Source organism: Symphalangus syndactylus, chromosome 5 (genome assembly GCF_028878055.3).
Source record: "Symphalangus syndactylus isolate Jambi chromosome 5, NHGRI_mSymSyn1-v2.1_pri, whole genome shotgun sequence".
NCBI lineage: Eukaryota > Metazoa > Chordata > Mammalia > Primates > Hylobatidae > Symphalangus > Symphalangus syndactylus.
The window spans coordinates 8,953,759-8,964,311 of NC_072427.2; the positions used below are offsets into that span (position 1 = coordinate 8,953,759).

The following is a 10,553-nucleotide window of genomic DNA, read 5'->3' on the forward strand; positions in this document are numbered from 1 at the left end:
AGCTTCCCTTTTAATATCGTGAACTTAAAAAAAAAGTTAGTTTGAAATTCTAGCTGAGCAATGACTTCTTTGTCCTAGATGGCATTTGGCATCCTCCCGAAACAATTAATACCATTGATCCAGTGAGTGAGAAACATCAGTGTAAAATGATTGACAATGAAGGAAAAATACATTGTTTTCAATTTCACCCCCCCACCCCGCCCCATCTACTTTCTCCCTCTTCCAGACCTTTGCACCTTTGAAAAGCACATTTGTTTTCATGAAAGTGCTCTCCACTCCTCTTCCCAGGAAGTGGGTTGTCGGTTTTCTGTGTGGAGCTGCCCCCATGAAGAAAGCCTTGCTCACCCTCTGAGATATTGTTGAGCCGCATCTAGGTTGAGCAGACACCCATCTTTAATGCAGGGCAGAAATAAATTACCTGAAATGAGTGTTTGTCACACAGAGGCAGCCAAAGTAGCATGGCCAGAGAAATCCTTCCCGCCTGGATTGCAGGCGTACTTACTTTGGAACCCATTGTGTGTGAGTTTGTATTTGTCCACAATGCCTTTACCCATAAGAATTTCAGTCATCAGATCTATTCCTGTTGGCTATAACCTGAAAAGGGAAGTGAGAATTGAGAATAAAAAGGCGGGGGTCAGGGGTGGGCAGAAGCAGAGAAGTAGATGGCTGAGGTGAAGCCAAATATTTTTGTTTTTATTTTTTTCAAAGAAGTCTTAGGCAAAATGACACTGAGGGGGTGAAATTTAAATTTTAACACCATTGTCTCTTAAGAAGGGAGCTGAGACACACATATTTACTTTGGGCCAAAACAAAGTACTTTGTCATAAGGTTATCATGAGTAAAATTGAGACCATGTAACCTTGCATGTTGAGTTGGTTAAATAATCAAGCTAGTTCTTGATTCTGAGACCACAGTCACACACACACACACACACACACACACACACACAGACGCAACAGGCCCAAAGTGGAGAGAATGAAACTCAGAAAACTTGTTGTACATACTTACATACTATGGGACAAACAAAATGTGTAAGTATTAAAAATACTAAAAGTTTAGATCCTCAAACTATTTCAAGAAATTAATGAAGATAAAATCATATTATTTGTTCTAAATATATTTATTCAAACAGAATTATAAAATATAACAGGCAGTATGTCATAGACTGGCCAGATGTTTTGTTTTGGTTATATTTTCTCTGCATTCATAAATCTATATAGTCAGTCTCAGAGCTATGGCATGTGCAAAAGACAAAGTTTAACAGAACAACCTAATTAAAAAGAAACTCCTTATTTTACTCACAGGGTATCAGAATATGAAGTAGTTAGAAACATTAAAAAAAAAAAATCTCCTTTTTCTGGCTGCTCGTGTTTCTTTGATCCCAGAGTTACTCTAGCACGTCTTTTCTCAAGTCATTCCTTACCAAATTCTCTCCTTAACTCCCCACCTTCTTCCTCTCCACATGATTCCTCTTTCTCTCTATTCTTCCCCTTGAAATGGTCATTACTTTATGGCTTGTAGTGCTAGGTCATTTCCTTGACATTCTTCAGTCCCTTTCTTCTTTGACTTTCTTGGTCTCTAAGTTCTGCGTCATAAAAATTCAAAGAACAGAACCTTGACAATAACGTTCTGTACTTATCAACCTGAACATATCCTTAATCAGACCACAGTGCTTGGAGCACAATGGGCCCTTAAAAATGGGGACAAGAGGGAAGAAGAAAGGAAGGGCTGGAGCAAGCAAAAAGGAGAGCCAGGTTTCTTTGTGAAGTTTTAAAAGTATCGCTGTATGGAAATTTTACAAAAGAAATTTTAAACACCACAGATTTCTGCCTTTTGAGTTGTTATTTGCAGTAACATAACATTAACAGGGAAACAATGTTTTTACATTTATTATGTGGTTAAGCAAATTGTTAAACACGGTTGATTACTGAAAACAGGGAATATGGTAGAAGATCAAAGAAATGCCAGAAATTTTTATTTTATGTGGTACATTTGGAACTTAGTTGAGCCTGACAGAGTCCTGCTGGCTAACACCAAGGAGAGACTATTTCTGGCCCCATGCAACTGGCTGGAATAATGGAAGTGAAGAAGGAAATCTCCACATGGTTGACACTGAAGTTGGTCATAGATGGGAGGTTAGAACAAACTCCAATGGGTGAGGGGTCATGAGGATACCAGGAGAAGGTAACTTAAGACTGAATGAACAAAGAGAATTTGTGGTCACATGAAAATAAGGAGCAAAACTTCAAGAACAGTCTGAGATAACAAGAAGGTTGGTCCCCCAGGGCTCAGTCTTATGTCCCCAGTGCCATTTGACTTTTTTTTCTTTTTTTTTTGAAACCAAATCTCACTCTGTTGCCCAGGCTGAAGTGCAGTGGCATGATCTTGGCTCACCGCAATCTCCACCCCCGAGGTTCAAACGATTCTTCTGACTCAGCCTCCCGAGTAGCTGGGACTACAGGCATGTGTCACCACATCTGGCTAATTTTTATATTTTTAGCAGAGATGGGGATTCACCATATTGGCCAGGCTTGTCTCAAACTCCTGACCTTGTGATATGCCCACCTCAGCCTCCCAAAGCCATTTGACTTTTATTTCAGGTATAAACATATGTTTATACATCATAATAAATAATATAAGTTATTTATTTCACATATGTTTATACCTGAAATAAAAGTAAAATACATTTCCTGAAAAGAACAGTGGGTCCTTGTCACCCAGAAGAGGTAGAAGTGGTATGGCAAGAGAAATTCCTATTGCCTGGGTTAATTAATTGTTGCATTACTTCTAATGCAACAAATGAAGTACTTCTTCCTTCTCTAAATATTCAGACAGACTTTATATTGCCTATTTACTCTTCATTCCCAAATTTCTTAGATTAAAGTAAGGGTGTTGTTGGGTATTACAATCTTACAAATCAAGTTTAAGATTATGGGCACTGTGGAGTTCACATGTAAATGAGAGTTGCCTAACATGCATCAGTGACAGTGAAACATAGAGGTGTTGCCTAGATTTGAAAATATTTCCGCAAATTATATACTGTTTTGTCATGAGCGCTTACTAAATATCTACATACATTTGTGTGTGTTCTTTTATGACCACCTCAATGGCTTCTTTTGTACTTGTTATTTGCTGTCATTACTGTCTTTGCCAAGTGTATGTATGACACGTTAGCCATTACTGAGTTGACAGACACTCCCAAATATGTACCTAAATGCAATCTCCAACCTTTCCCTGTATAGCTTTATTTCCAATATATGGGTCCCATCCCATTGTAACACTAATTGAGAACTTCCCGTCTGGAGGAAAGCAGAGAATGAATGGCATGCAACATTGGACCCTAAACAGAATGAATGACAAACCTGTGAGCTCACAAGCACGCTTCTGGAGAACTTGGCTACCAGAGAAGTGTTACTTCCAAGCTGTAAAGTCACTCAGCAGTAAGTCAGACAACCCAGACTTGATTTCCTCTCTTCACTTCATTCCTTTGCTCGCACTGTTCCCGGGGACTGAAACGTTCTTTCATACTCTCTTTACCACATTAACTTGTGCTCGTTCTTAGACCCCTTTCACATAAAATTCTTGTATGTGTTCTTCCTTGTGTCAATAACCTCATATTGAATATTTGATTCTTCCAGTGTGTAGTAGCTAGTCCCTCTGTCACTCCAAAGAAGTACATGTCTTCTCCAGAACTTGTGAATATATTACATTACATGGCTAAGGGAATTCAGGTAGCAGATGGAAGCAAGGTTGCTAATCAGCTGAGGTTAAAATGAGAAGATTATCTTGGATTTTCTGGGTGAGTCCAATTTAATCAGAAGGTCCTTAAATGGTGAAAGGGGAGGCAGAGGAGTTGGAACCAGAGAAATGCATCATAAGAAAGATTTTCGCAGAACTGCTAGATTTGAAGATGGAGGAAGGGGCCACGGCCAAAGAATAGAGGCAGGCTTTAGAATCTGGAAAAGGCAAGGTAACAGATCAGGTTTAGAGTCTCCAGAAAGGAACGCAGACCTCTTATCACCTTGGTTTTAACCTGTGAAACTCAGGTTTGACTTCTGACATCCAGAACTCTAAGATGATAAATTTGTATTGTTTTAAGCCACTAAATTTGTGGTAATTTAGCAAAGGGAAACTAGTACACTGTCTATGGATAAAGACCATTCCAAAGGGTTTGCTTGTATGTTTCTTCCACTAGGCTGGGAGCTTCCTAAGGTCAGAAACTAGGTATCATTCTGTCCTATACTCCTAAGGACCTATTATAATATGTAATTAATTCCTGAGTAAGAAGAGACATAGACAAGAGAGAGGAAAGTCAAAATTCTAACTGTATGTTTAAATCTGTGATCCACAAATACTCTCCTTCCAGGCTAAACTACCTGAGAGTATCATCTGTGGCTTGTGTGGTTGTCAAAAGGGTGAACAGCAATCTTCTCAATAGTGGTTTGGCTCCTTTGTTCCTCATGAGCCCAAATGATTTACCTTCCAAAAATCACCAAGAAGATAAGGCTCAAACCAGCTGCATAGCTAGAAGGATTTGAGAAAATACAATTATGTGGGATATGACCAAAGCCATACTCTAGGATAAAGCATAGCAACAAATGCTTTTATTCTTCAAAAAGAGAAATAATATCAAATATTATAAAAATATTAAGGAGACAAACAAAAAATAGGAGGACAGTAAAGAAAAAGAAAATATAATCAAAACCAAATATAGATATACGTCACTGATCAACAGAAAAAAGTTTTTAACCTATAAGGCCAATCAAAGAGACAAGACTTAAAGCATAGATAAGTAAAATTAATTGAGAGAAAGACTGTAATACTGAGTCTTTGGGGAATTGAAAAGCTAAGTAAAGAAGGGATTAAGAAGGTATTGAACAATCAGAAAAGATCAATGAACATAAAACAAATTTAAAAAATATTTTCAAATTTTATAAAATATAGGTTCTAGGACCGTGAATTATTTTAGACTTTCTTGGAATATATAATTTTCATACCATTTAAGTTGTCTGTACCAAATATGGAGAAATTCTAAAACCATTTCCTGAAGCTGGCACGATCTTGTTCTGAAAACCTGAGGGATGACATGAAAAGACAACTATGAATTATTATATCTTATAAGAGTAAACTACAAAAATTCTAGGAAAAATACTACTTCTCCTACAATTACCACTACCATTGTTACATTATTTATTGTGTTCTGACAGACAATGGGTTAAGAACGCTTTATCTCGGCCGGGCGCGGTGGCTCACGCTTGTAATCCCAGCATTTTGGGAGGCCGAGGCGGGCGGATCACGAGGTCAGGAGATCGAGACCACGGTGAAACCCCGTCTCTACTAAAAAAAAAAAAAAAAAAAAAAAAAATACAAAAAATTAGCCGGGCGTGGTGGCAGGCGCCTGTAGTCCCAGCTACTCGGAGAGGCTGAGGCAGGAGAATGGCGTGAACCCGGGAGGCAGAGCTTGCAGTGAGCCGAGATTGCGCCACTGCACTCCAGCCTGGGCGACAGAGCGAGACTCCGTCTCAAAAAAAAAAAAAGAATGCTTTATCTCAGATAATCTTTACATCCACCTGTTAGTAGATGTCATTATTATTCCCATTTTACAGAAGACAGCTAAATGTTAACAATATTAAATAAATGATTCAAGGTTACAAACAAACAAGGAAAGAGCAAGATGTTAATATAGATTTTTCAAACACCAGAGCCATTCAATAATAATAATATTTTAAAATAATCATCCTTGAAAATAAACAGTGGTGATCCCAGGAATATTTAAGAGGCTTCATATGGGTAAACACATACATACCTAAAGACCAAACAAAAGCTATGAGAACCTCAACAGAAGCCAAAATCCATAGACTTTATCACCAACTTATAATAACAAATAAGTGAAGCAAAAGAAAGCAAAAAGCTATACACAGATAAACGAAACTCCTATTCAAAACTTACTACATTAAGAAAAACTTAACCTTCTTAACATAAATGCATAGAAATATCAACCAATGTAACATGCTAAATGGATGAAATTTTTAAAAATTTCCATCAGTCAGAAACATAACTATAATACATACTACATGTTAATTACTGAATGTTTTCATAACTTCTAGTCAATATGCTAATATATTAAGTAGAAATGTTTATAAGGTATAGTAGAAAGAGACAAAAAACACGCCGTCATGAAAATAATTTGATAATGTACCTAACGATTCTTTGGAAATAACTGAAACACTAAGAGCTAACAGCATTTTGTAAAGCAACAGGATAATTGGTAAGTACAGAAAAATCAATATATTTTGTATAAGTTCTCAATACAAATCCAAAGAATTAGAAAAAAAAGTAAGATTCCACAGAAGTCTGAAACACATAAGATACTTAGAGCGAACTTAAGCTGAAATATATGTTAACACGATTAAATCATAGAACTTTACAAACAGAGACAAAAGAAGCTTCAATAAATGATATATATGTATATAAATACACATGCATATATATGTATATAAACACACATGCATATAAATATATACTAATGTTCCTGTATTTCAAATTAGTTTATAGGTTTAATTCAGTTTCTGATAGAGTGTTCTAAAACTTGTAAAATTTTAATCTAGAAGAATAAATAGATGAAAATAAGTAAGACATTTGAAAAAGTACAGTAATAGAAGCATACTTACTTTACAATATATTAAAATATAAAACCACAATAATTAAAATGAGAAGTTATCAGGGAATATATATTTTGAATTATTTTTAAAAAGGGTTTATGATTCTAAAGTAGAGGTATTTCTGTCTGCTTGTGTGTGTACGTGTGTGTGTGTGTTTCAACCTGCAATATAATAGTGAAAGCATTTCAAATACATGGAAAAGTGACCTATTGTTCTAAGATTCATCTTACAAACATCAAAATTGTTTCCAAAGTAAGTTAAATATTTGTATTGCAGTGATACGTGGAGTAATTCTTCCACTAATCTGAGATTTAAGAGAAATTGTGTTATTTAGTCTCAGGATAGAGAAGTAATTGCTAATATATAAAACAAGTGGAAAAAGTACAGATAGATCCTAATATATACAATTTTATTATTTTACATAACCCTAAGAAAAAAAATGATGCAAATGACAAAATGGGAAACATATTTACAATAAACCCAAAACAATAATATTATTTATATTTAGTTACTAAAAACCAGTGCACAAAATTGTCAACATTCTAACTGAATATCCAAAAGATATTACAGAAACTTTGCATATGAAGGGCTGTAAGTGTTCAATAAACAATTGTTTAATGAATATATTTTCAACTGAACAGTAGATTAAAGAGGAAACAGGTTAAAAAAAGAGTGCAATAACTTTTTTATTTCCTAACAAAATGATACATAAAATTGTTTAATAATACTTGTACAGATATGGTTGTCTTATCTATAGGTGGAAGTGTAAATTATCAAAAATATCTTCAAAGCAATTTTTAAAACTATTGTCAAAAGGTCAAGAGCCAAGAATATACATGCATTTTGATTTAGTAATTCTATTTTTACAAATTTACCTTCTTGAAATAAGCAGCATGCTTACAAACTTTATACGCAGGATGTGTATTATATAGCATTATCCTTATAAGAGCAAAAAATATTAGCAATTTACATGTATAAACGTATAATGGGTTTTATGCAACAAATAAATGAAAGTTTTAAGGAATATTTTCTGACACAGAAATGTTACTCAACATAATTTTAAGTTAAAAAAGTAGCATGATCCCGATTTGGCATATATTATATATATGCAATGAAAAAGCTACAAGGAAGTATGCTATATAATTAATAGTAATTATCTCTGGTTAATAAGAAGAAAATTTTACTTTTATATTTTCTTTTTTTAAAAAATTTAATGCAATCTTTTTCATTAGCTTTATATGAAAATACACACACATGTATTTCTAAACAAACCACTGAAAACTCTATTACTAATATTAATTGCTGAAATAATGAATCAAAAATTAGAAATTTAATTATGGCACATATTTTAATAAGAATCATTCATATTCTCTATTTCCCTCCCAATTCCCCAAATAGAATTAAATAGGATAGTAAAGAAATATACAAACTAAAATTTGTACCATCAAGTTGTGAGTTCTAGCAGACTTTTCACTCTTACTTCTAGGTCCCTGCAACTGATGCAACCTTTACTTTAAGAGAATAGCAGGACATCATGTTCATAAAGAAACCTTGGATCTCGAACATACCTAAAAAGCAGCTTAAAGTCCTTGGAGCAAACAGTACAGCTGAGAAATGTTACACCAGTTGGGTGTCAATCCATAAAACCCATTCTAGAGAAAATCGTGGTGGTAAAAATAAAGGAGGAAGAGTATAGGGCAGGATGGTAGCTTTACAAATGAGTATAACACCTGAATGGAAAAAAAAAATTAAAAAGACCTTCTTGATAGTTGGAATTAGTTGTTTAAAATGTTACTGTGTAAGAAAGAACAAGTCATTCTGAGACTTGAGCATTGTATTCAGTTCTTTTTCAGATGGTGCCCAGTTTAACTCCGTTGAGGCCTTAGACGCTGAAAGCATTTGAATTTAGAAGGAATGAAAAAAACAATTCAAAATTTACAAAACCTTGCACCCATTAGAAAATATGGCACATGTTTCTCTCATTTAGTCTAGCACCCCTTTTTTTCTCATTGCATCTCAAATTTCCCAGTTGGTCTTGGATTCTTATAATGATAGTATGCATACAGGGAAAACGTAGAAAATCAGTAATTCAGGCAGGAAGTGGAGTTTTCAGTTTGTGTTTGCTAGCTTCTCCCTCATTTAATTAAGTTATTAATGTTTAATGACATAACTGTGACTCTGAAGTTCAGAGGTCACAGAGAAATTCTACTGAAGAAGAAGAACTTTGGAATATTTTTCTTTGTCACTCCCTTGAAGAGTGTTTCAAAGATTAGGGGCCTATGTACTTTGCTGTTCTCCAAGTTATAATAAAGATTATTTCGTTTTTGCAGATGTTTAAAGACATGAAGCCAAAGACAAATTTTTCAACCAGAACCCTCAAGAAATGTCACTTCTGTGTCTTGCCAAGAGAGATCCAGCATTTTTTCTACATAAACATCTGCTGGAAACATTTTAAAGGGAGGCATTTTAAATAATGACGTTTATAGCTTCTTGTCTTTAATAAGTCTGAAAAAGAAGAAAAATGAATTTGTGATACATTCCTTCCCAAAGCAACTTTTCTTCACCGATATGCATCATATTAGATGATCTAAAATTGAAAAAATTAACATTATGTTGGGGGGAAATGGTTAAGAACATTTCTCTGAACTGTCTGTATCAATCATACCTGAGAGTCAGTCATAAATCACAGGTTCCTTAAACTCCAGAAACTCCCTCAGTTCATTGTTCCACCTACTTGTTTGTGGCAATTATACTACGTTTATATTTACATAATAATTGGATTTTCTATTAAATTAAACAAAAAACCTCTCAAAAAAGAGAGTCAGAGAACCATAAGTTAGCTATACAACCTGAACAATGCAAACTCATTTGTAGTTAGAATGGAAACTTCATCTTGTACAAACTAACACGGATGTTTGGGGATAATTCTCTGTAGGAAATGCAAGATATATTGCCAGGCTCTTTAAGGTTCCATGGAAAAGACACACACAGATTGCCTTTGGTAATAGGTGTTTATTGCAAAGATACACAAAGATGTAATTTAGCAAGAAATGTTATCTCGTAGTTACTTGGGGTTTCACTGTTTTAAAGAATCAAGTGTACTGCAGGCATCATGAAGAAGTGAGAAAATGGCTTGGCACCTTTCAGATTACAAACTAAGCTCAAATGATATGTCTTTTTTTCCTTTACCCATCATTTTAACTTCCCCAAACAACTGATTTGATTGACAGCTTTGCCACCATCCAAAACCTATTGTCAAGAATTTCACCCAAGTCAGCTCAGGGTACTTATGCACTAGTACTTAAGTAAAAGGTCGTTTCTCTTGACATATGAAGTTCAAGCATTAATGACCAATTCAATGAAGTACTGGTCTTGGTCCTTTTAGAAATTAGCAATGGCCATGGCTGAAACAATTTTCCTGGAGTTCTTCTGCAACATGTTCAATAAATTAGATAAAATGGAAAAAAGTGCATAAGGCAAGGATTCAGTATGTATGCCTTCAAATGAAGACAGGTTATCACCTGAAAATAGCTTTGGAGACTGACAGTATACTGAAAAACATTATTAGTAATTGCTACTTTTAGGATGGTGGAGTAAGATCCTCCATCAAAACATAAGTTTCCTAAACTCTGATATCAGCCTCCAAACCACATACACCCATCCAATGAAATAGGTAAAAATCTATCTGGCTACTAGGTGTTAAATGCAGCCTTTGATGAATAAGTATCTTATATGAACCAGGGACAACACGTAACTAGTGAGGTGACAAGATGCAGACATGGGTTAAAATTTGAGCAGGAACAGCAGAAATTTAATGCTATAATGGAAATAGACTATAGAATTAGTTCACCAAACTTACTAAACAAATAAATAAACAACCACATACACAGC

The 10,553-nt window shown here is 34.8% G+C and overlaps 1 long non-coding RNA gene across 1 annotated transcript; it reads left to right on the plus strand.

Moving 5' to 3' along the window:
* Positions 1-1,633: 1,633 nt before the first annotated feature.
* LOC129481735 (uncharacterized) lies at positions 1,634-9,366 on the plus strand. The gene is made up of 4 exons (XR_008657493.2): positions 1,634-2,272; positions 3,243-3,440; positions 8,149-8,332; positions 8,993-9,366. It is a non-coding gene; the product is annotated as an uncharacterized lncRNA (long non-coding RNA).
* The last annotated feature ends 1,187 nt before the right edge of the window (positions 9,367-10,553 follow it).